The sequence below is a fragment of the Ovis aries genome, chromosome 11, assembly GCF_016772045.2.
Source record: "Ovis aries strain OAR_USU_Benz2616 breed Rambouillet chromosome 11, ARS-UI_Ramb_v3.0, whole genome shotgun sequence".
NCBI lineage: Eukaryota > Metazoa > Chordata > Mammalia > Artiodactyla > Bovidae > Ovis > Ovis aries.
In genome coordinates this window covers 40,759,565-40,783,137 of record NC_056064.1, presented here as the reverse complement: position 1 = coordinate 40,783,137, position 23,573 = coordinate 40,759,565, and the positions used below count along the sequence as shown (strand labels likewise).

General features: G+C 40.1%; 1 long non-coding RNA gene across 1 annotated transcript in view; it reads right to left on the bottom strand.

Annotated features, from left to right (window-relative positions):
• Window positions 1–11,799: 11,799 nt before the first annotated feature.
• LOC114116856 (uncharacterized) overlaps window positions 11,800–23,573 on the bottom strand; it is a 30,386-nt gene continuing 18,612 nt past the window's right edge. Inside the window, exon 4 of the long non-coding RNA XR_009595596.1 lies at window positions 11,800–13,499. This is a non-coding gene — a long non-coding RNA (uncharacterized LOC114116856). The remainder of the gene's footprint in view (window positions 13,500–23,573) is intronic.

Genomic DNA, 23,573 nt, shown 5'->3' with positions numbered 1-23,573 from the left:
AGAATGTCCTCCTCAGCACTTAACAGTTGAACAACTCAGAGAAAAAAATACGTATTGTCAGGAAAAGTTGCTTAGAGGGAAAAAAAAATCCAATGTGTATTGTTAGATTTTGCAATAGCCCATGTTGTAATATAGAAATGTAATTTTAATTGAAGGAGGAAGATAATTACAGCTTAGGAACCAACTAGTTAGTCAACACCACAATCAGAAATATCTAAGGGACAAGCCTTGGTCCCACACCCAAGAAAAGGGGGTGAACCCAAAAAGTGAGTAAAACGAGCTTCCATTAAAATGCGTTCGAGGCATGTGAGCCATTCTGAAAGTCCTGAAACCACGAGGAAGAGAATTTTGCTACTACTGATTAGTTATTAAGTTTAAATAATTTCTATAGATTTAATAGAGATCTAAATTTATAGATTTAAAGCAAGAAATTCTGCACTGTATTCTATCTCCAGAAGTAATATTATGCTGGGAATTGATGAAATGAAATAAAACACAGCATATATATATATATATATATATTTTTTTTTTTTCCTGGAACTAATGCTAGAGATAGAAAAAAAAAAAAACAAAAAGGCCAGATAAATCCTGCAAATTTGGAAGTGATCCAAGTTATGGCAACATAGAGATAATGGAAGTGTCATTTAGGAAGAATTGAATGGACTGGTGACCCTATAGCTTAGCAAAGAAACTATTTTAAAAGAGTTGAGTATTCCTCTTCAAATATCAAAGACTACAAAGCTAAATTCTATGTGGCAAAGCAAGTTATATTGTGTGGCAGATTTGCGTTCAATGTAAAGACAAACTTTTAAGTAATTAGAGCAGATCAAAATTGAGTATCTTGTGAACCAATGAGCTTCCCTTCACTAGAAATATTCAAGTAGAGACTGGAGAGATCTGATAAGGTAGTTCTGAGAAGGTACCTCGTTGTTGAATAGAATATTTTAAACAAGAGAAGCAAGAAGGGAGCTAACATTTGTGAGGATCTCATTTGCAAACTTTTTATGTGCTATCTGAATTGGTAGTCTCAAACTTATGAAATGGATATGACTTCTCATATGAAGATACTGAGGTGTAACTTACTACTTTCCCAGTAAGAGAAAGAGCTAGGATTTAAAACCTGGGATGACTTCAAAGAGGCAGAGGAACCAGAGGTCAAACTGCCAACATTCGTTGGATCCTGGAGAAAGCAAGGGAGTTCCAGGAAAAAATGTACTTCTGCTTAATTGACTACATTAAAGCCTTGGACTGTGTGGATCACAACAAACTGAAAAACTCTTAAAAAGATGGGAGTACCAGACCACCTTATCTGTTTCCTGAGAAACCTGTATGCAGGTCAAGAAGCAACAGTTAGAACAAGACACAGAACATCTGACTAATTCAAACTGGGAAAGAAGTACAAGGCTGTATATTGTCACCCTGCTTATTTAACTTACATGCAAAGTACGTGCATGCTAAGTTGTTTCAATCATGTCTGACTCTTTGTAATCATATGGATTATAGCCCGTCACGCTTCTCTGTCCAAGGGATACTCCAGGCAAGAATACTGGAGCGGGTTGCCATGCCCTCCTCGAGGGAAATCTTTCTGACCCAGGGATTGAACCAGTGTCTCTTCAGTCTTCTGCATTTGTAGGAGGGTTCTTTACCACTAGCACTAACTGGGCAGTCCTATATGCAGAGTACATCATGCAAAATGCCAGGCTGGATGATCACAAGCTGAAATCTAGATTGCTAGGAGAGATATCAACAACCTTAGATATGCAGATGATACCACTCAAGGCAGAAAGTGAAGAGGAACTAAGTAGCCTCTTGATGAGGGTGAAAGAAGAGAGTGAAAAAGCAGACTTGAAACTCAACATTAAACAAACTTAAAATCATGGCATCTGGTCCCATCACTTCATGGCAAATAGAAGGTGGAAAAATGGAAGCAGTGACATATTTCATTTTCTTGGGTTCCAAAATAACTACGGACAGTGACTGCAGCCACGAAATTAAGACACTTGCTCCTGGGAAGGAAACCAATGACAAACGTAGACAGCATATTGAAAAGCAGAGACATCACTTTGTCAACAAAGGTCCATCTCTATAGTCAAAGCTATGGCTTATCCAGTAGTCATGTATGGATGTGAGAGCTGGACCATAAAGAAGGCTGAGCCCTGAAGAATTTATGCTTTTGAACTGTAGTGTTGGTGAAGACTCTGGAGAGTCCCTTGGACTGCAAGGAGATCAAATCAGTCCATCCTAAAGGAAATCATTCTTGAATATTCATTGGAAGGACTGATGCTGAAGCTGAAACTCCAATACTTTGGCCACTTGATTCAAAGAGCCAACTCATTGGAAAAGACCCTAAAACTAGGAGAGAATGAAGGCAAAAGGAGAAGGGGGCAGCAGAGGATGAGATGGTTAGAGAGTATCACCGACTCAATGGACATGAGTTTGAGCAAACTCTGGGTATTAGTGAAGGACAGAGGAGTCTGGCATGCTATAGTCCGTGGAGCTGCAAAGACTGGGACACACCTGAGCAACTGAACAACGACTGGTGACCTGCAAGGTCTCTTGCAAGTTCTTTTCTGGTTGGCACCCCCACGGCAGTGAATGCATTCACTGTCTAAGTAATTTCATTCTGATCATTTCTGTCCATTTATCTAGTCTGTCAAAATATTCAGGGACTTTTGGTCAAAAAGCCTATCTGCTTTCTCCATGACGTCAAACTCAGAGGATTAACCATCCTTCCCGTCCTTCCCTGATGAATTCCGTAACTTTGATGGCCAGAATCCCTGACAACCCATCTAAACTAGAAAGGGCAGAGTTTTACCTCACATGGATCCAATCTAGGCTGCTGGTTGTGATTTTCTGGATTAATGTCATTAAGAAGAGTTCTATGGTCAGTCTAGGTTCATGAGGAAAGAATGTCATTATCAATTAGTATGTTCACACAGATACAGGACAGAAGAGTGGTAACAAGAATGCTTTGTGTTTCTCATCTCTAGTCTACATGTTTTCATTCAGTTCTTGAGTGAATACAAGCTCTATGTTCTTTACCAACTAACTGTTGAAAGTGATGACTACTGACAGTATTCTTAAAACTAGTGGCGGAGGATATGGAAATACACAAGGTAGACAGAAGGCTGTCCATGAGACTAATTATCAAGAAGGTTTATACATGATATAAATAAGAATGACTTTGGAAAACTTTCTACAGCCTAGAATCTGTTCTTCTCAGTCTTTCGTGTCCAGAAACTTGACTTTAGTAGTATACCCGAGGTGACCTGGCACTTGAAGACAGACTGACAATATTTATACAACACTAATGTACAGATTAGCCTAGTCAAGGCTATGGTTTTTCCAGTAGTCATGTATGGATGTGAGAGTTGGACTCTGAAGAGAGCTGAGCGCTGAAGAATTGATGCTTTTGAACTGTGGTATTGGAGAAGACTCTTGAAAGTCCCTTGGACTGCAAGGAGATCCAACCAGTCCATTCTAAAGGAGATCAGCCCTGGGTGTTCTTTGGAAGGAATGATGCTAAAGCGGAAACTCCAGTACTTTGGCCACCTCATGCGAAGAGTTGACTTATTGGAAAAGACTTTGATGCTGGGAGGGATTCGGGGCAGGAGGAGAAGGGGACGACAGAGGATGAGATAGCTGGATGACATAACTGACTCCATGGACGTGAGTCTGAGTGAACTCCGGGAGATGGTGATGGACAGGGAGGCCTGGCGTGCTGCCGATTCATGGGGTCGCAAAGAGTCGGACACAACTGAGTGACTGAACTGAACTGAATGTACAGATTAGAATTCCAGTTTATTTTAACAATAAGGGACATTTCTTTCAGATGTTCATGCCATACTTTGTAGAATGAATTAGGAATCATAAAGTTGCTACACAAGAACAGATTCAAAGAGAGGTTTGAGGACCACGTCCTTCAGATCCTACTCAGTCCAGGTGAAATATCTTGGCCCCACACGGCAATTCCTCTCTAGTAACTGGACTGTCTATGTGCCCAAATTCAGCATCTCTCTGCCTAAGATGAAGCCAAAGGCACTTTCTCTGAATTCTCCTTTTGATATTCCCTAATGACCACACTCCTTACCCGGGTGTTGACTCTCAGAGACAGATTATATTTTGGTCTTAATAGTTCAGTTACAAAGGCAACTATATTTCCCTTTCTCCCATGTTCATGGGGATACCTCACTGTCACATCCATATTTATAGCTGTAGCCACCTCTTTCAAGAATCAGAGGGCAGCCCCTAGGCTCATGGCATATAAGAATAAAGTCTGTTATTTTAAAAATACAAAGGAGAACCATACGCACCTTCCAGGTTCAATGCCCATTCATCACAATGACTCTTCTAAAATACAGAATTTTTTCAGTCATTTTTTTAATGGTACCACACATCTTCTCTTTATGAAAAGTTCCCTGTGATGAAATTTAAATTAACCATCCAAAAGGTGGTTTCCTGCAGCACTGAGGCTTCACTTGCTCTTGGATCACTATTATTTGATTACCCTTTTTTTCCAGGTATCTAAGAGTTATCTTACTTCTTGGCTCCCTCAGTGTTCTGCTTTTTTTTTTTTTTTTTTTTTTTGCTTGTTTTGTTTCCCAGAAGCTCAAGTAGCTCCAAAATTCTACTTGCTTGTTTTCAAGTGCATTCTACACACAGCAGTCTTGTCTTCACTCCACCCCTGCTTCCCTCCTCATCATCCTTTGTTCTTTCATGCCCACTCTGCATGCTGTAGCAACACAAGACAAAGGTGGCTTCATTCCATCACCATCCTTTCCTTTCCTAGTGACAAGAGTTTTGGCTTCTGGGCCTGAACTCTCCCAGAAATTCTTGCTTTCAGATCTTCAGGGATCTTGTGGCCAATATAATGGACATTTTCCTAGACCTCATTCCCCTTGATCTTTCTGCAGAACTTCCAGGAGGTTCTGTAAACTCCACCAGGTGAATCACCCAAGCTAGACCTCATTCCCCTTGATCTTTCTGCAGAACTTCCAGGAGGTTCTGTAAACTCCACCAGGTGAATCACCCAAGCTTTAATCCATGCTGTGATTCCCTAAGGCTTTTCCAACCTTTCAGATTACTCCTATTCACTCCCTTTATCAGTTACTCACTTTTCCTCTGTGCTAAGCTTAATTTTGAGGATATCCTCAACTTCCAATCTTAACCTTCTGCTCTTTTCTACCTTAAAAATGTAGTTGTTCTCAAGGCTTTGACTATCACCTCAGTATGGATGATCCCTTAAACCCTCTCCTAAATTTTTCTATCAATTTGCTTTTAAAGGAAATTAAAGATTTCCTTTAGTCTGAGCAAATGGTCATGTAATATAATTCACGAACTCTAAAGAATGAGCATCTGTATGTATTTTAGTTAGCAGCCTTAAGAGAACTCTTAAGTTTTTAAGAGTATTTATACAACGATTATATTTATACAGCACTAATGTACAGATTAGAATTCCGGTTTATTTTAGCAATAAGGGACATTTCTTTCAGATGCTCAGGGCATACTTTGTAGAATGAATTAGGAATCATAAAGTTCCAGCACAACCACAGATTCAAAGAGAAATTTGAGGACCAGTATTTATATGATCTTTCCAGAGCCCAAAGCAGCCATATTGAAAGTCCTTGTCCTACTTGGAAGCTCTGAGCTGTTGAATTCTTTGACTCTGTTGACCATCGCTTTTTCTTGAAATTCTCCTTTCCTCTTGAAACTTCTGTCTCTTGGTTTTTTCTTTTTTACTTTATCTTTAAATCTCTCTTGTTTTTCCTTAAATGTTAATTCCTTGAGGTTCCTTTTGCTCTTGGTCCTCCATCAAAGTTCTTGGTCAAAGCTCCATCCCTAGTCTTTGATATCTTGGGTTCATTATCTTTCCTACAAAATCTGCTTCTCCTTCATATTTCCATATTAGTTAATGGCACTCCCCAAAGCCCAAAACCGGAGACCGCTTGTCATTTAAGACTCCCTCCCTCTCTTTCATCAACCTGTAACTAGTTAATAGTCAAATGCCACCATTTCTATCTTCTAACTTCCCCTTCCTACCAACCCACTGCAACTTTCTTGGAAGTTGTCATTGTCTGTCACCCTCTTCCACAGACCCCTGCAAATTCTCCTTTCTCATCTCCTTGCCTCCAGCTTCAACTCCAGTTCATATAGTACACTGCCAACAATGTTATCTTTCTAAAACTAAAGATTATATTCATCCCCTGCTTAGCAACCTTCAGTGATACACCCCCTGACTATGGGACGAAGTCCAAATTCCTTAGAATGATAGTAAAGGTCCCTCCCCTTGTCCAAAAAAGGTCCTTCCCCACCTGGCCCCAATCTATTTTTCCAGTCTTATATCTTGGCACTCATTCACACAAACTTCATGCCCCAGTCAAATCAAACTTTTCAGTTCTTCAAATATGCCGTGCATGTTTTTACACCTTCTTTATGTATGCTGGTCTCTCTGCCTAGAAAAAGTTTTCCCCACTCATTTTTTTTTTAATTTTATTTACTTATTTTTGGCTGCACTGGATCTTCATTGCTGCGCATGAGCTTTTCTCTAGTTGGGGTCTGTGGGCCTCTCACTGCAGCGGCTTCTCTTGTGGAGCATGGACTCTAGGCATGCAAGTTTCAGTAGCTGTGGCTCATGTGCTTAGTCGCCCTGTGGCATGTGAGATCTTCCTGGACCAGGGATCGGACTTGTGTCTGCTGCATTGGCTGGTGGATTCTTAGCCACTGGACCACCAGGGAAGTCCCCCGACTTACTTTTTTAATATATTTTTTTTAATTTGTTTGGCTGTGCTGGGTCTTATTGCGGCACCCAGGCTTCTCTCTAGTTGCTTCTCTCTCATCTGACTCTTTGCAACCCCGTGAACCATAGCACGCCAGTCCACTCTGTCCACGGGGCTCTCCAGGCAAGAATAGTGCAGCGGGTTGCCATTTCCTCCTCCACTGGATCTTCCCTACCCAGGGACCAAACCTGCATTTCCTGCATCTCCTGCATTGCAGGCAGATTCTTTATGACTGAGCCACCAGGGTAAATTTTTTTATGACTGTTGTTATGGTGACGGTCTCTCCAACCATACCCACCTGTGTTGGTAAGTAACACCTTAGATTGAATTAAACTAACCAGATGGTTATCCTCTTAACACCTGTTTCCACACAGGCTGAAAGCTTCAGGAAGAAGGAAAAGTAAGGGAAATGGAGCCCATCAGAGGAGGAAAAACTCAACTGGGATGCGGCTCTAGGGTACTGGGGAGCAACTGCACAGCAGGGGGTTACTGGAGGACGTGGGAGAGGAAGCAGCAAAACAAAGGTCCGTATTCAATGACGGAAACTTCAGTAGGTTCTGCTGCTTCTACTCCTCCCTTAAGATGGGGACACACCCTCTCTCACACTCAGCAAAAGTGGCCCCACCTCTGCACATACACTTAGCTCTTCACGAGAAGAACTCATCTCCCATTGTTACTTAATTCTTGCTGACTCTCATAATGTAACTATTGTTCCCACCTATTGCCCCCATCACCCTGCCTTTTGGGTAGTGAGGAGGCCAAGGAGAGAAGTGAGCTGTTTTCTCTAGTTCTAAGACATAGGTTGCCACAGAGGATTAGATCTAACCTATTTCTTTCTTCCTACCTTACCTGCAGCAGTGAGCAGGCCTTCTATGAGGAAGCTTGGAAGGAAGAAGCCCAGAAAGTTTCCATGGAGTGAATATAACATGTATCCAAAAATGCTTTCTCTCCTCTGAGACGTGTGTCAATCCACCTTAAAGAAACCAAAGCCAAGGGCTGTCCATGACAATGCCCCAGCTGTATTGAATGTGTGACTTTTGTTGTGGTTTCAGTAAATTAGCCCTACAGAGCACCCAGTTCCTCCAAACCTGTTCTCCTGCCTTCCTTCGATTCTAGAAGCCATTGATATTCTTCTAGTAAATTCCTTTGTTTAATGCAACCTGTCTGTTTCTGACTCTAATGAGTAGCTACACTGGGCAGCCTACCTGGAGCCTCTTGGAACAGTTGCTCAATTCCGTCCCCATTCTCCCACCCATTATACCTACCCCCACCTCCACACTGGCAAGCACCTGCTTACACCTAGCACAATGCCAAGTGTCAAGAAAGAAACAGGCATAATATTTGGTTTCTACCTTCAAAGAGTGTACACTTTGACAAGTATTTATTAACCATGGCATTGTAATTGTTCATTTTCCTATTAACCTCCTGTAGGACAAAAACTTTATACAAGTCCTACTATACAGCAGAGCCTAAGCAGAAACAACTTAGGCACTAGAATCAGGGGAAATCTAGAAGAGTTTAGTAAAAGGACTATCTGCCAAAGTGTGGCAAATGATGTAGGGAAACCACTGGGAGTAGTAACTTACAACCCCTACATCCAAAGGACGAAGGCAAGTGAGTCAGAAAGTGAAAGTCATAAAGAGGGCCGCCTTGAGAGGAGCTGTGCATTTCATGGACAGTCACAGTCAACATGGAGGAGATGCCAAGGGAATAAACACCCTAAATCCATTCTCTTACCTTCCTGCAATTTCCTGATTTGGTCCCCATTGGGAAAACCTAATGAAGGCCAGAGGGCAGCTCATCTCCTGGAGGAGAGAGCAGGCTGGAGAAAGGAGGAAAGTGGATCTGGAAGGCAAATGGTTTTGTAGGGTCAGCACTCAATACCCATTTGTCGGATTAGACTACTATCACTACTTGTCTCCAGACAATGTCTAGTTTCTCTTTTCCAATTTTATGGTTCTCATATTGCTATATTAGTGTTTTCATTGACAGTTTTCCTAACACATGTTCCTCCTCTCTGCTACAGAAATAGACACATGCTTAAAGACAACTGTCCATAATCTAAATTCCCAATACTCAGTGTCTACTCTTGAAACCCTGGTGAAAGCTGAGACTCTTATGTCTTTCCATGCATTTTCATCCCCTCCATCCTGTGCACCTAAATGTAACAAAATTATGAGTTCATGGGAAGCTGACATAGAAAAGGCTGAACAATCCCCATGCTGTGGGGATGGGATGCAGTGGACTGAAGTGGAGATCCTGGCACAAGGGAACAGGATAGCATTGAGCTTCCACATATGGGCATCTGGGAATCTTAGGTAGACTGGGAGATAAGAAAGGAAAAAGAAGTGTCAGAGAGACAGAGAGAGAGAATTTGAAGAAGAGGCAACTTCCTGAAATTCAGAGCAGGCTCCAGGGACAGAAGTCTGAGAAATGGGCATGAGAGCAGGAAGAGATCTGTGCACAGAATAAGGAATAAAAAATTTTGTGCCTTCTTTTTGGTCTCCATGCATTCTAAAAGAATGCTTATTCTTAAAAGTTGCCCTTTTAAGTGGTCAACCGTGATTTTTCAACAGACTTCTGCCCAAAATAATCTATCTTCTTCTCACCAAGAACTGAAATTCCTATTACAAGGAGCAATCTCTTATTTTACACCTGAAGAAAAAGTTCAAAATGCTAAATGCTTAGAGTGCCTGGAACAACAAACGGTGAATACAGCTATATTTCTATTATGGCAAATGAACAGTTTTGACAAACCTAGACAGCATATTAAAAATCAGAGATATTACTTTACCAGCAAAGGTCCGTCTTTGTTGTCAAAGTTATGGTTTTTCCCGTAGTCATGTATGTGTGTGACAGCTGGACCATAAAGAAAGTTGAGCGCTGAAGAATTCATGCTTTTTGAACTGTGCTGCTGGAGAAGACTTTTGAGAGTTTCTTGGACTGCAAGGAGATCAAACCAGTCAATCCTAAAGGAAATCAGTCCTGAATATTCATTGAAAGGACTGATGCTGAAGCTGAAGTTCAATACTTTGGCCAGCTGATACAAAGAACTGACTCACTGGAGAAGACCCTGATGCTGGGACCCTTTTGCTTCAATCTAGGCAAAAGGAGAAGGAAGTGATAAGAGGATGAGATGGTTGGATGGCATTACCAACTCGATGGACATGAGTCTGAGCAAGCTCTGGGAGTTGGCAATGGACAGGGAAGCCTGGCATGCTGCAATCCATGGGGTTGCAAAGAGTCGGACATGACTGAGTGACTGAACTGAAATGAACAGCACTGTATCTTTTCTTTAAACAGAAAAAAAAAAAAAAGAACACAAGATAGCCCATGGCTTCAGATGAAAGGCAGAGAGTCTGACCTCAAGAAGATGGAGCAAATAAAGAAAAGAGTAGAAATGCCAACAACAAACTTTAACAACTCCACAATTTTGTCTAAAGGTAACTCCTCAAAGTCTGAGATGTGTATGAATATCTAGAATCAACGCATGCTCAGCTGTTGAGCTTATAAGGAAATCTGATCAAGAAGCACGCATGCTCATTGCCAAAAATCAAGGGCCTGTAACTGTCTAAAAAGAGTCCCTGGCACACAGAAAGCATTCAATAAATATTCCTTGAATGAAGGTGTGGTATAATTAGATATAAGTGAGTGTTAGAGATCACTGTGAGCTAAAGTGGGGAAATAAGAGGGAGCAGTGAGAGAATGAGAATTTACTGAGTGCCAACTAAGTGCCAGGCACTACTACTTGTTTTTCATTCATTTTCCTAACATCTTTTGGAAGTTTCACAGATAAAAAAAACAGACTCAGAGACGATAACTAACATTTACCCAAGCAGGAAAACAGTACGCCAGGACTCAATCACTGCTCTGTTTAACTCCAGAGTGTATGCGCTACTCCACATGTACCCCCTGGAAAGGGACTAGCAGTTGGCTTGAAAAGTTACATGGAAGGAGAGAGAGAAACCTGAGCTAGGCTCAAGAGCATGAGAATGATATGAATATAAGGTCAGAAAGAAACAAAGATTCTCTGTTAAAACAGTGTCTGCAATGCAGGGCTTCAAAAAAACAATGGTCATTCAGCATAGTCAGAGGGCAAAAGCAGGAAAGGACGGACGTCTCCGTTTCTCCCACTCACACAGTTTTCTGTCACATATAATCAACACCCTAAGGAGGCATCGCTTCAGTATATGTGACTCACCAATTGCTAAACTAAGGGATAGAAAAATTAAGTTGACTCAAAAAAACTATACTTAAAAATCTTCTCATTAAAAATGTTGTTACAGTTGTACATACATGTTAAGCTCTACAATAGTCTCACTGACTTGGAGGCTATACTTTGACCTTGACCTCAGCTACTCTTGCACTCAATGGCTTATTCCTCTGGGTTTTAGTAGCAGAGAAGCGCTAGAAGTGGCTATGGGTCTATTAAGGCCTCAGGGGAAGCTGTGGCCCGAAGGGGGCTCAGAGAAGTAGGGCATGGAGGTGTTTATGGTGCTGGGGCTGGGCTGGGCACTGGCACAGGGTGGAAAAACATGAGTGCTGGAACAAATGGAAGCACTGGAAATGCTGGTGGCTCTGATGCTGCTGCCTTATATCAAGTAATTAGAGGGAAAATATGCATCAATTGATAGTCTCCTATTTTGATAAGGTGCATCACCTAGAAAATACCAGTGCTGACACTGAATTCGAAAGAAAAAGATGGTATGAGAATTTTGGAAACTGAGGCATGAATGGTCAATCTCAAGACTACAGCAGACATTACATCAGTAATGGAGGACCTTAAAACTCAGGAAAGTTGTCTTACCTAGAAAACATTTTTTTCCCTGGCCAACATCCATCATATCAAACAAATTGATGCATTTAATACAAACAGAAAAATATCTAATGTGCATAAAAATTAACATGAAATGGCTTGACACTCATTTGAAAGAGGAATATTTGCCTTTTTGTGTGTGTATTTCAGAAGTTATAAAAGAAAATACATTTAGCTGAAAAGTTCCATAACCATCTCAGAAAGGTATGAATTTAAACTACATAGATGTTTATATAGTTTATACAAATATACTTATGATTGGCATATAGTTATGATAACTGAAATCAGTGAGGTATATAATCTGGACCTAATAGCACCCAGTGAATTCTGTTGCATGATATGGTTCCTTTTTCTCTCTCAAAAGTCAACACAAACAAGACTTTGGAAAACGTCAACACTCTGCCTCAGATCAACGGTTCCAGGCTCACTGTGGATGACTTCCAGCTCAAGTTAAGTCAGAAAACATGTAAAGGATTGATTATCAAGAAAATATTTTCCCCATAATCACTCTAACTTAACGAGCAATTACTACCAAATTTACAATATCATTCTTTCATATTATTAAACATCCCAACATATAACTATCTGTTTTAAAACATTTAAATTACAATAAATAGCAACCATCAGGTAGCTATCTGGAAACTTCCAGCTCTTTGAAATGTAACCTATGGCATGAAAGTGAAAGTGAAGTCGCTCAGTCGTGTCTGACTCTTTGTGACCCCATGGACTGTAGCCTACCGGCTCCTCCGTCCATGGGATTTTCCAGGCAAAGGTACTGGAGTGGGTTGCCATTTCCTATGGCATATGACCCTCAAATCATAGGTCAGAGACCTATTTTTACAAAGTTGCAGAACATCCCCAGGACTTTTCTCAGTAATTAGAGAACCTAGCACCTTTCCTGGAGTCAGGAATTACATGGAATGTAACCAAAAGTCTCAGTACAGCAGCACACATGAAGATACAATGGTAGTGTCACTGTGAGACACTCCTTTCATAAAGCACAGGTAATATAACACAGACTACAAAGTTAACATGTCTACTAGGTTTTTCCCATCTCCCTCCCCCTACCTAGCCCTCTGACCTCAGTAATGACCCATAGGCACCTGGGTCATGACAGGGTATGGATAAATATGCTTTCTCAGAGCAGCATGGTAATGCATCATGCTGGAAAGGACACTCAATCAGAAGCTAATATGAAAAACCAGGGTCAGCAATGATGGGTGGTGGGAATGTGGAATTTCTTATTTATTAATATCTGTATCCTTCTGAATCTTAATCCTTGGTGCTTTTTCATATTTTGCAAAAGTCTCAAAATTTTAAAAACAGTGCTGGACCAAGAATCAAAAGACTTGGATTCACGTCCATGCATTTTCATCCATGGCTTTGTTGAACTGTTACTGAGTCTCAACTATTTGCTAATTAAAGAATAATAACGCCCCTTCCCCCTCCTCCCAGCAAAATTTACCCCTCTCAGTGACAGTAAAGATCAAACGAATCACACCAAAATCCTTTTAAAATATAAAAATATTATCTTTTATCACATTGATCCTCAATACTTTATTTTTTTGGCTGCACCATGTGGCTTGTGGGATCTTAGTTCCCTGACAAGGAACTACAGCAGTGAAAGTGTCAAGTCCAAACCACTGGACTACAGGGGAATTCCCTTGACTATTTCTGCAACAGAGTTGTCAGATAAAATACAGGGAACCCAGCTAAACTGGAATTTCAGATAAACAATGAATAAAGTTTTAATACAAACATTTCCAAATATTATATGAAAGTGAAAGTGAAGTCGTTCAGTCATGTCCAACTCTTTGCGATCCCATGGACTGTAGTCTACCAGGCTTCTCTGTCCATGGAATTTTCCAGGCAAGAGTACTGGAGTGGGTTGCCATTTGGGGCACATTCTAAAAAAAAAAAAAAAAAGTATTCATTATTTACCTGAAATTCAAATTTAATTGAGCAGGCATCCTGTATTTTTATCTGCTAAATCTAGGAACACTATTTTATAATCTTCTAGAAATTTTTTTAAAACTTAAAAATGATTTCTAAAATCTACATTCCCATTTTCATCTTTTCAAACCTTTTAAATTACCATATTGCAGATGCAATAAAAAGTAACCTGCAGTGTTCTGTTCAGTTCAGTCACTCAGTCATGTCTGACTCTTTGCAACCCCATGAATCGCAGTATGCCAGGCCTCCCTGTCCATCAACAACTCCTGGAGTTTACCCAAATTCATGTCCATCGAGTCGGTGATGCCATCCAGCCATCTCATCCTCTGTCGTCCCCTTTTCCTCCTGCCCCCAATCCCTCCCAGCATCAGGGTCTTTTCCAATGAGTCAACTCTTCCCATGAGGTGGCCAAAGTATTGGAGTTTCAGCTTCAGCATCAGTCCTTCCAATGAACACCCAGGACTGATGTCCTTTAGGATGGACTGGATGGATCTCCTTGCAGTCCAAGGGGCTCTCAAGAGTCTTCTCCAACACCACAGTTCAAAAGCATCAATTCTATGGAGCTCAGCTTTCTTCACAGTCCAACTCTCACATCCATACATGACCACTGGAAAAACCATAGCCTTGGCTAGACGGACCTTTGTTGGCAAAGTAATGTCTCTGCTTTTAAATATGCTATCTAGGTTGGTCATAACTTTTCTTCCAAGGAGTATGCGTCTTTTAATTTCATGGCTTCAATCACCATCTGCAGTAATTTTGGAGCCCCAAAAAATAAAGTCTGACACTATTTCCACTGTTTCCCCTGTGGTGTACTGATTATTTTATTTTGGATCAGGAAATGAGGGTTGACAATGTTACCTCATGTTGAAGTCAATGTAGAAATCAAGATGGCCCAGGAATGGACCTGACTGCCCTGCTGAACCACAGGAGGGGGCAATCTGAGGTTCCAGCAGAACAAACCACAAAAAAAACTGATGTCTGGTTTAATGAAAAATTAAACCTATCATCACCCAAGAAAAGCATCCAATATTAAGCAGAACTCATGAAAGCTGGTACAACGTTCATATTTTTATTCTCCTCTAATATTTTAGGGTAAAGAACTGAATAGGCAAGTACCAACTTCTGCTAACAAGACAAGTATCAACAGGAGCAAGACGGTAAGCTGCAGCAAACCCTGCAGCCACTGGAATTAGAGCTTCAGGTCCAGTGATCTCTGGTAAGAAGGTTGTTGTTTCCAAAGTCCACTATCCACACGTGACAGTTACTGAGAGGTCACAGATTTCTCAAACTATTTCATGTCTCCATAGAACAATGTCTGCACTATAAAAATTAAATACAACTCTGTCTAGGGGCTAAATGAGAGAAGAACAGTAGATTAGAAGAAGAGAGAAAGACATAATTCAAAGAATAAATAAATTTAGAACAGCTGATTTTAAATTACAATTTAAGTTTTGTCTGGTAGTAGTTTAGATTACGTCCCGCTCTGTTTTTCTACTCTGAAATTTTTAATGAATCACCTTTTTACGTTTACTTCCATTCTTTCATGAAGCAGTCCTTGGATTCTAGTTTGACAGAAACCAAAAGTATCAATAACTACTGTTGTCAGCGTTCACAAACGCAAGAAATGATTAGCAAGGTGGGCGGGGTCAAGTTCAACAAATCAGGATTCAAGCAGAGGGCCTGAATGTTGAACAGAACAACTCCTGTGTGAATATTTGACTGGTAAATGAGATTGAAAAGTAGCATAAGCTAATGAATGGAAAATCTGGGCAAGTGATACAATAAATAATCCACTAAAACCCTAGCCATTTGATGAAATACTCAGTTCTTAAATTATTGGGTATACTTAATCAAACCTAGACTATCAGGCTAAATAGCATGTGGCATAAAGTAATTTACCATTGTGACTGATCCACACCTAAATCAGTCAAATCCATACCCTCAAAACATATGCAAATCATAGTGTTGGCAGAACATCTTTTAAAATAATATTTTAAAATCAGCTAGACAAAAAGGGAACATTTTTCAAATCCGCTCACCTTAAAAATTTCATTTAGTTCATTTATAGGCTGGAACAGGTTCCATCTTTACCACTGTAATTCATATTTTGGGGACTGTCTTTGAAACCACAAAGCAAAGTTTAATTAGACATTTGGCAGTAAAAGGTCATAGTTAAAGAGTATGGGATCTAGGGGAGGCAGACTCAGCTTCAACTCTCGCTCCACTATGAATTTATTAGCTGTATTACCCGTGTACAATATATAACCACTCAAACCTTCAGTTTCCTCCTCTGGGGGGAAAAAAAAAAGATCTAAAGTAGTATCTGCCTTATAGAGTTGTACATAAAGCCCATAGAGTGCCCAGCACTGAGTAAATGTTAAACAAATGTTAGTGTTGAAAGTGGTGACAGTTCTTGTTATTCTTAATAGTCTTACAGCAACTTATTGGATATCATTGTGACAGATTGCTAGTGATAATTATCCTGATAGGGGTTGTGGAGTCCTCATCCTTGGATAGTTAAAAAAAAAAAAGTAATCCTACTACATCCTATTTGCGGCTGCTGCTGCTAAGTCACTTCAGTCGTGTCCGACTCTGTGCAGCCCCACAGACGGCAGCCCACCAGGCTCCTCCATCCATGGGATTTTCTAGGGAAGAGTACTGGAGTGGGTTGCCATTTCCTTCTCCAATGCATGAAAGGAAAAGTGAAAAGTGAAGTTGCTCAGTCGTGTCTGACTCTTTGAGACCCCATAGACTGCAGCCTACCAGCTCCTCCATCCATGAGATTTTCCAGGCGAGAATACTGGAGTGGGTTGCCATTGCCTTCTCCAACATCCTATTTAAATGGTAGCAATTATATCTGAGATGTCAAGGGGAAAATAAATAACATACAACACTTTACAGTTCTATAAATATCCAATCATTTCTATCTAAGCTTTAGGATTGAAAGTGAAAAGTGAAAGTCACTCAGTTGTGTCCGACTCTTTGTGACCCCATGGACTAAACAGTCCATGGAATTCTCCAGGCCAGAATACTGGAGTGGGTAGCTGTTCCCTTCTCCAGGGGATCTTCCCAACCCAGGAATCAAACTGGAGTCTCCTGCATTGCAGGTAGATTCTTTCCCAGCTGAGCTACCAGAGAAGCCCTAAGTTTTAGGGTTAGAAAATTCTAATCTAAACTCCACATTTTAACCAAAATGATCAATATGGAAAATATCTGTGAGAGACATCAAAGAGTTTGATAGCTTTTGAAGCTGGGAAGTCCCAAAGCAACAAAACCCCTTTCTGTCACAGTTAACTATTAAAATTAGTTCAGAGATGCACCTTGTGTTTACATGTAAAGAGTAAAAGCCTGATTTTTAAAATGCAGTTAATCTCTGTAATGGGTGTTAGCTCTGAGTGGAAAAACCAGCATTTAAGAAAGGATTAACACTGGGATTAATTATGGTGATTAATCATGGTGGCTAACTGCTCTGGTTTGTTACTTTAATGACTAGTCTGGAGCTTAGGACAATCCTGACAGAGTTAGGAACCCCTAGAAAACCAAGTAGGAGGCACCTTCAGAAAGTTAAGAGTGTAGCCTAAGTAGATGAGACCTGTCTGACCTCTTCAAAAGCAAGACTTGTTGCCGTATTAATGCTCTTTCTTTTCAAAAGCTTTCTTTTCATATTAGTCCATCTTTTCATCACAAAATGTAACGATGATAAGAACAGCTTGTTTGGGCTTCCTTGGTAGCTCAGTGGTAAAGAATCTACCTGTCAATGCAGGAGACTCGGGTTCAATCCTTGGCCTGAGAAGATTCTACATGCCGCAGAGAAACTAAGCCCATGTACCACAACTATTCAGCCTGTGCTCGAGAGCCCAGGAATCAAAACTGTTGAGCCCATGTGCCACAGCTACTGGAGCCTATGCGCCCTAGAGCCCGTGCTCCACAACAAGAGAAGCCACCACAGTGAGAAGCCAGCACACTGCAAGGAAGAGCACCCCCAGCTTGCTGCAACTAGAGAAGAGTCCACACAGCAACGAAGACCCAGCACAGCCAAGAATACATAAATAAATTTTAAAAATTATTTTTTAAAAAAAGAAGAGCTTGTCCTATCTGAGAAAGAAAGTAAAATCCCTTATGTTCTTGCTAATTTCTAAGTTACAGGACTAGAAAATGCAATTCCACATTACTTCAGGAGAGCTGTAAGCATTGCTCATTGTACTAAAGCGAAAGCTCTGAAGATAGGTCTGTGTTCAAATCCCTTTATTGAATAATTCTGGGCAAGCTACTAATTTTTCAGTTAAGATAAAAGGTACCCCTTTCACTTGCTGTCCGGATTTAATGACAGAAACATTCAGGTCAAGTGTTTAGCACAGACCCTTGGAACATAAGAGAGTTTTAATAAGCTCTAAAAGCTTTAACTATCTGAGGATTGACTGCAAATGCTGCATATTTAATTAATGCATTTACTCCAAGACATTATAAACTCTTCAGTTGTTTTCAATCTTCAGCTTTGTGGAGGAAGGTCACTGAACAGTTACGGTAAATTTTCTCTACTGCTATTGTGTTACAGTTAAATAATTATTTAAATCTATTCCCTATCATTCCCACTGCACACACAAAAATGAGTTGATTCTGACAAGAGCTTTTCTTAATTTGTTATGAAACTGACAAGTTTCTTGACTTCTTTTCAGTTCAGTATTTTAAAAATCTCTAAACAACAAAATGAAGAGATTAACTTCATAGGATTTTTTTTCAATCTAGGCACATCACATGTATCCACTTAAATATGAATAATACTTATTTATTCTATAGCCCCCTGGAGGAGGAAATGGCAACCCACTCTAGTATTCTTGTCTGAAAATTCCCATGGACAGAGGAGCCTGGCGGGCCACAGTCCTCAAAGAGTCAGACACGACTGAGCAACTAAGCATGGCACATACATAATCTAAGGTATATATCATCATATATTTTAAGATATCTAAAAATTCCTATGCAGAATCTTAGATTTCTTATTGTTCTTACACAACATTCTCATATTTGAAAGTTATTACAACTGGCTTTAAAGAAAAATCAAATTAGTTGTCTTCAACTAGCCTTGATTTCAATTTTAAACTTGTATATTGCGAAAACATAGGTGAGAAGAGTTTTGAGACCAAAATAAAGGCAAAGAAAAGAAAATGGGAAAAGGCTCTGAGATGATAGGAAAACATTTAGAAAACATTAAGTATCTACTAGGTGCAGCAAGAGAAAAAGGTACCCTCCCTTCTCAAAAGGAGCTTTCATGTCTTATCTCATTGGGAACAATAATAATTATATCATACTATAAACTACTAGGTTATACACACAGGAAATGAAAAGAAAGAGACAGCCATGACTAGACTAATGGTGAGAAGCCTCATGAAGGAGAGGAGCTTGGACTTGATTTGAATAAGGCCTATTGTTAGTAGTAGTACTATATACATATTTTAGTATTTACTATTATTATTATCCATATTTTATAGGGTAGTAAAATGACACACAGGCTCATTTTTAAAGGCTGAGTGTTCTGCCCAAGGCCACATATTTAATAATTACTTTACAAGGAGAATGCAACAATTTTTCCACTCTACTACCTTCACTCACTGCGGGAAGAATGAGGTTGGACAGACAGAACAGGGCAAGGCTACCAAAAAGACATAATCTACTAATAAGAGAAATCCTTAGGTACTTATTGCGCATGTGGATGAAGTGATGACAGTATTTTTCAAGAGCAGTCATCTTGCAGCCACGAATAGAACAGATCTTAGGTGACACGGCACCGAGCCAAGAAAACCACTTCAGAAGCTGGTGATGTAATTGATGACAGAAGTGATGAAATTCTGGATTAGGACAGCTGTGGTGGGACTAGACAAAAAAACAAATATATCAGATGGGGCAAAAGAAAAAGTGACCAAATTGGTAACTTGGTGGATGTCAGAGATAAAGAAAAGGATGAAGTTAAAAATGAGAGCATGTGTCATTCAGGGAAAAACAGCATGGTTTGTCACAAAGTTATCAAATAGAACACCTTTCCCCTGCTGGACCACCCCCCAACCCCAGCCATTTTCTCCTTCTCACTAGCTGTATTTCAACCTTGAATTCTAGCTTTCATCCACTCATATTTTACTGACCAACTGTGGGTTAGGCTCTGATCACAGTAACAGTAATAACAGCAACAGAAAAACCTTTTTACAGCACTTATTCTATAAAGACCAGCATGCATGCATGCTAAATCGCTTCAGTCTTGTCCGACTCTTTGGGATCCTATGGACTGTAGCCCACCAGTCCCCACTGTCCATGGGAGTCTCCACGCAATACTGGAGTGGGTTGCCATTTCCTTCTCCAGAATGAAATGTCAGGCACTGTTCTAAATGCTTTATATTAATTCATTTAACTCCCACCTACACCTCTATAGGACAATCAAAATTGTGATGCCACATTAGAGCTGAGAAAACTGAAATAAAGTCATACAGTAAGTGGATGGCCCTGGATTGTTACCCAAGCAGTCTGATTCCAGAGCCCACCCATCTAACCACTCTGCTACACTACACTGAAAAGCCTTCATGCTATTTCCATGTTTTGACAGTGTCCATCATAGTGCAGCCTTGGAAGTTTTAGAAAAACTGTGTAATATGGGAGTCTCTCCAGATTTCAGAGCCCTGAGTATTAGAAGTTTTCCAATGACAAGACATGGGCTTTACCAATATCTTGATTGTCCTAATTATTCAGCTATCTGGGAGAAGGGTACCAAATCCATCAAACACTTGCACAGCTTTCCACTTGGTGTTGACTCCATAGGTCATAATCACAATGGCACATTTCAGCAGTTTGCACAGTCACAGAACATTCAAGCAAAGAATCCCTTATTCTCAAACTTTACATGATAAATAAAAAATTCTAAACATTTAGCTTATCAACCTTGCCATCTTGAGACATAACTTGCATTATCAGTTTTGTCTTTCTGCCACTAAATGATTTATTACATCTCAATTAATCAGAGAAGAAATGTGCAAATAGAATTTTCAGTTAGAAAAATTCTTAAAAAGAATTTTACTGGAGGCAAAATAAGAAAGAAATAGAAAAGAGATCCAAACCCCAACAGTGAGATGAGTCAAGCTGATAACAAAGTAAAAACACACACACACACACACACACATTTCAAGAGCCACAGATAAATTAACCCAATGAGAATAAGAGCTACATCCATTCTAACCATGACTCAAAACTCAGAAGCAATTGAGAAGAAACTGATAAATAAAATGCTAAAAGCAAAACCATCAATTCCAATATACACAGTGGACTGTCCCACCACTACTCTACTAAATCTGCCCTCTGAAAGGGGGCCAACAGCTTCTAAATGACCAGTGATCTTTCTTCAGTTCCCTTTCTCCTTGATCTTCCTTTAGAGACCGCTCCACTTTACCTGGGTTCTTTCCCCCCTTGACTTCCATGATCCGTCTCCCTGCTTTCCCAGATTTAGGCATCACTCTTCTCAGTACTATTCTCTAGCTTTTCACCAGCCCCTCAAGTGGTCGTCTCCCAAAAAGTTCAGACTTGGACCCTCTGCTCATTTCTCTAAATTCCTTCCCTTAGGGGACCTCACTATCCTGAAATCTGCTCCTCTAATCTCTCTCCTGAGCTGTAGTCCTATGACTCTAAGTGTTAATAGACATTTTCACAGTATTATTTCAAATACACGAGTTTTAATCTAAATTGGTCTTCTCCTCAAAACTTGATCTATTCTTTCACTGTGCCCTCACACATAAAACACACACACACACACACACACACACACGCCAAACTGTCAGACTCCCTTAACTTCCTCAACACCCTGTCCATGCCTCAACTGCAGCCCAGATTACCCTAATTCTGATTCATGGGTATGTTTGTTTGCCTCTCCAAGTACACTCACTGAGGGGCAGGAACTGTCTGAGTCACCCATGTATCCCCAGGGAATAATACTGCAGATGCTAAAGAAAATCTGTAAGAGAAATGAATAACCGGACAAATCTGTTTCAGCCAAACTGGTCTCCACCTGCTTGGCATTTCACAGTCCCCACTCCCCAGCCCAGAACAGTCCTCTCTGCTGCTGCACATAAGGAAAACTCCCACCCATCCTTCCGGAGACTCAGCTTAAATTCCACTTGTCAGGTGACCCCATTCAACCAGACTCCTTGCTCATCGGTCTTAAGGTGACAGGCAGTTCAATGTCATAAACCCAACATCATCTTTGAAGCCACTCAGGCAAGTTGTAGCAGAAACCAGCTGTGTTACTCTTGGCAGATCCCTGAAGCTTTCTAAAGCTTCATTTCTTCAGCTATAAAATGAGATAAATAATATCCATCTGGAGAATTTGGGGGAGGATTAAAGAAGAGTAAACTACCTAGAACACAGTAGATGTTCAGGAAATGTGAACTCCTCCCTCCCACTTCATTTACCATTTACATAGGACTTACAGTGCACACTTTTGTCTCCATGACTAGATTGTAACAATTGGTAAGATCTGTGAGGGTAGGAGATGCATCTCATTTACGTTCCTATCGTTTAAACATCCCTCAGTGTGCCTTACATAGAGATACAACAAAAATTGAGAACAATGAAATTACAATTACAGTGGATTATGGCAATCAGGTGTAAATAGGGCCAACACTAGAGCTGACCATAGTACATTTTCCATCTAATTTAGCTGCAGGATTATCACATGGCACCTCTGTAGTTTTTGCACATGCCAAAAGCTGGTTTCAACAAATGACCACACATTTGTTGAAACCAATTTCTAGCGTGCACAAGTCAATAAGGAGTCTTTGATAATAACATTAAAGTTGGCTTAAATGCTGCAGTCAATATTAGAAGCTTCTGTATTTGTACTTTTTCCCATATACTTTTAGGAAGCTTTCTACAAATTCTGTGATTTAATGTGATAGCAACAGAGCTCTTCATACTACCTGTTAACTGAAACTAGATTGAGATGCTTATATTTTTCCACCAGGTTTGTTTTTTTTTTTTAAGGCTGATACTAAAGCAAAACTAGCAAGATCAACTCCCAAAATATAATTACAGGTAAAATTTAGCAAAATCTCTTTAACTATTTTTTCTAAATTAATTTCACTAATATCAGGTCTTCAACATCCTCTCTGAACTTGTTGGAATGTTTTTTTCCAGTCTGGCTTATCATAACCTTCCTTTACTATATATTATCTTCAGCAAGAATCAATTCCCACGGTTGAGTTTCATTTTTTCTTTTAACTCTGCCCCACTTGCATGTGGTAACAAGTTGGAGAAGCTGCAATTGTTGGGTAGTAACCTCCACTCTCCCAGTCTACACCTCATTCACACTCCCAGCCATATTCCCTTCCCCTGCAGAAGCTAATCCTATAGTTTTCATAAACTGGAATGTGCAACTTTAAGTGTAACTGGAGAAAGCAATTAGTAATGGAAATGTGTGCCAAACATCCTACCCTTTCAACATATTCATGTTTCCAAGTACTTTTTGTTTCGTTTGTTGCTTCCCATGTGGAGAAGTTTATGGTAACAAAAAGAGGCATTCAGCATTCTGACCAAATCCACCAGAACAGAGAACACAGACACACATTGATAATGCAGGAAGAGCCAAAAGCCAGACATCAGACCAATTTTCTAACCTCATTTATCCATCTATTTTATCTTTTTAGGCAAAATCATAACCGCTCTCAGCTTCAGCTTCCTCTTGTATAAAATAGAGACAACACCCTCCCTATCTCAGCAGTGTGAGTAATAAAATGACAGCATCACAAATAGCACTGTAAACTGTAAACTGTGTGTGAATATATACAGAAATATATGTGTGAATATACTTTTGAATAGCAATGCCATATCCTATAGATAGATTAAAAAACAATTTTATATCATGTGTTAAAGTGAAAGTGCAAGTTGCTCAGTCATGCCCAATTCTTCATGACCCCAAGGACTATTAAATTCTCCAGGCCAGAATACTGGAGTGGGTAGCCGTTCCTTTCTAAAGGGGATCTTCCCAACCCAAGGATCGA